This window comes from Theobroma cacao, chromosome 1 (genome assembly GCF_000208745.1).
Source record: "Theobroma cacao cultivar B97-61/B2 chromosome 1, Criollo_cocoa_genome_V2, whole genome shotgun sequence".
Lineage (NCBI taxonomy): Eukaryota > Viridiplantae > Streptophyta > Magnoliopsida > Malvales > Malvaceae > Theobroma > Theobroma cacao.
In genome coordinates this window covers 30,489,429-30,492,601 of record NC_030850.1, presented here as the reverse complement: position 1 = coordinate 30,492,601, position 3,173 = coordinate 30,489,429, and positions in this window count along the sequence as shown.

The following is a 3,173-nucleotide window of genomic DNA, read 5'->3' as shown; positions in this document are numbered from 1 at the left end:
AGTTATCCCCAAGATTCAACAGACTTTTTCTAATTAGTTTGCACAAATTATCACTAATAACAAGAACAACAAGAAATTAAAACTAAAAAGCAATTTATTAGAGAAAAAGAAGGCAATAAGTAAAAGGCAAAGAAAAAAAAAGAATTGAGAAATGTGTTGGGAACTGAGGTGGAGGCTAGTATTTATAAGCGAAGGACAAAGGAGAATCAAGAATAATGTTACAAAAAATCAAGAGAAAATTATAATGTTATACAACGTTTTGGAAGATTGATTCAATTATAAGTTGAGGAGAAAAAGGCAAGAAGCAAAAATTAGAGAAAATGAAGAATTGAGAGGTGTGTTGAGAATTACGATGGAGACTGGTATTTATAGGTTGAGGATAGAGGAGAATTACAAATAATGTTGTAGAAAATCAAGAAAAAATTATAACGTTATATAATGTTCTGGAAGATTAATTCAAGAGAAAATTGAATAGGAAGGAAAGAAGCAGAACGTAGAGAAAATGAAGAATTGAAAGATGTATTGGAAGTGGAGGCTGGTATTCATAGATTGTTAATTTTGATGTAAAATTAAGCTCTAAATGAAATATAGTAACTGTCTGTTGAATTTTTTTGTGAAATATCTTATAATTTACTATTCATACAACTCTAATTTCATATTCAATTAGTTTTAAACACTGTCTATATTACTAATGCTAAACATAAAAATACAAGAAAACGCAAAATTAGCTCCAAAAATTATCCACATTTGCTATATTCCAAGTTTAAAGGCAAATTTATGTTTGGGCATTTTATTATAAACATTCATAATATTTTGTTTTACAGTTTAAAAATGGCAAAAATAAATTTAGAATTAGACCCGTACGAAACTTGTACGAAAAAAATTTGTTGGAAATTTGTTTCTGGTAAATGATATTGCTTGGTGTAAGTTTGTGGCAAAATAGTACTACTCTAAAGCAGACCATTCTTAAAATTCCAAAATGTCGAGCATCTCATTATTATGGTTCATTGATGTCTCAACAACATGTTTACTACCTTGCTACTTTTTTAGGAGATTTTCTTTCTCTTGAGAGTTGTGAGATAGATGTAAGTTTCTGGACTTATAAAACTTAACAAACATAATTTTGGCTTCTTAGTTGTTTAATTCTTTAAATAACACTTTTCTAACTGTCAAATGAATCTACAGTTCGGGAGAACTTTTGGGATTCATTTTGCGACGTCATAACCACAAGGGCTAACAAACCTGAATTTATGATGGTTGATGATGCAATAGGTCAACTGTATCAAGGTTTATGTCCAGAAAAGCTCAAATCAGTTAAAGATCAAATGCTTTTCAGGCTTTGATGGTTAAATGATGTTGGTGAAGCTGTTGTTGGAGAAAGATCTTCAAAAACTGGAATTACTCTAGCGGAATGATCCTATTGTCATGACAATGTGTTGCAGCTTGTTGTAATTCTGGCCCAGATCTTGAAACTGATATACATAAAGATTTGATTAAAAAAAAGGTCTCTCGTTTTTCCAAAGCGTCTCCTAATGTCCAAGTCCTATATAGCCTTGAATATGAACTTTGCTGCTGGTGAGTATCAGATTCTTAGAAAGATTTTGTTGTCCAAGCCTATTGTTTATTTGTTTTTGTTGCATGCTACATTTATGATCTATATATAACATATCCTACACCTCAACATGGAGATTGGTATGTGGTTTTGAGCCTCCAAAGATAAGGAAAAAGATGCACTTATGTCAGACACAAACACATGTCCAACACAGACTTCGAAGTTTTAGCAACGTAGGAGATGAACTACTCGAATAGACATACTATTATATCATATTTGATATGCTTTTGAAATCATTATTTTCTTGTTGAAAAAACATAAGCATATTAGCCTGATCATGTTTTTGGAAATGATTATCGATTATTACTTATTGATCATAGCACATGTTTCCTGAATGCCGAGATGCAAGTGAGATTGTACACACAAATTTCTCGTTGAAATTTCTTGACTTGAAAATTATGAAACAAATACAAATATTTGATGATGTGAGTGATAATCTCTGAAAATTCCTTTAATTAATTTCTTCACTTTGTCTTCAATAGTCATGAACTCGGACTTAGTCTTAATCACAAACTTTGCTTAATCTTCGCTTCAAAGGTCTTCACGACTTGATCTTGATCAAGAACTACACTTGATATCTTCGCTTCAAGGGTCTTCACGACTTAATTTTGATCACGAACACTTTATCTTGATCACGAACTTCGCTTGATATCTTGATCACGAATTTCGTTGCCACTTAATCACAAACTTCATTACTGCTTGATCTTCACTTCAGAAATCTTCTACTCTTCTTGATCTTTGAAATGCTCTCAATCTTTGAATGCCTCCCAATCTTCACATGCCTCCGAATGAATGAAAATGGCTTGGAGGAGCCCCTATTTATAATGTTAGGTGGGAGACTTTGATGAGAATGTAGCCTCTTTGAATTATCTCTAAATTATTTTAATTTATTTAAAGATAAATTATGATGACTCATTAAAAGTCTTTTCATTAGCTGGACCTTGAGTCCTTGAATTTTGATTGGCTGAATTTAGGTATTATCTCTAAATTATTTTAATTTATTTAGAGATAAATTATGATGACTCATTAAAAGTCTTTTGATTGATCGAACCTTGAGTCCTTGAATTTTGATTGGCCGAAGTTCGGTATTATCTCTAAACTATCTTAATTTATTTAGAGATAAATTAAATAATTAAATTTGATTTTTATCTCTAAATTAGTATAATTATTAGAGATAAATTAAATGACTAATAATTAAATTTTGATTAGTTAAAAATATGAATATTATCTCTAAATTATCTTGAGTTATTTAGAGATAAATTGGATGATCAATAACTAAATTTTGATTGGTCAAAAATATGAATATTATCTCTAAATTATTTTGATTTATTTAGAGATAAATTGGATGATCAATAACTAATTTTTAATTGGTCCAATTTAAATATTATTTTCAAATTATCTCAAGGGATAAATATATACCAATAGGTGAATTGGTTCAACTGTATGTCTTTAAAATAATCCAACCGATAAATTAATTATTTATAATTAATTACATAGTTATTACATCATTAAATCCACATGACGGCACATAATTGGCTCATAATTTTTCTCCTTCTACAGA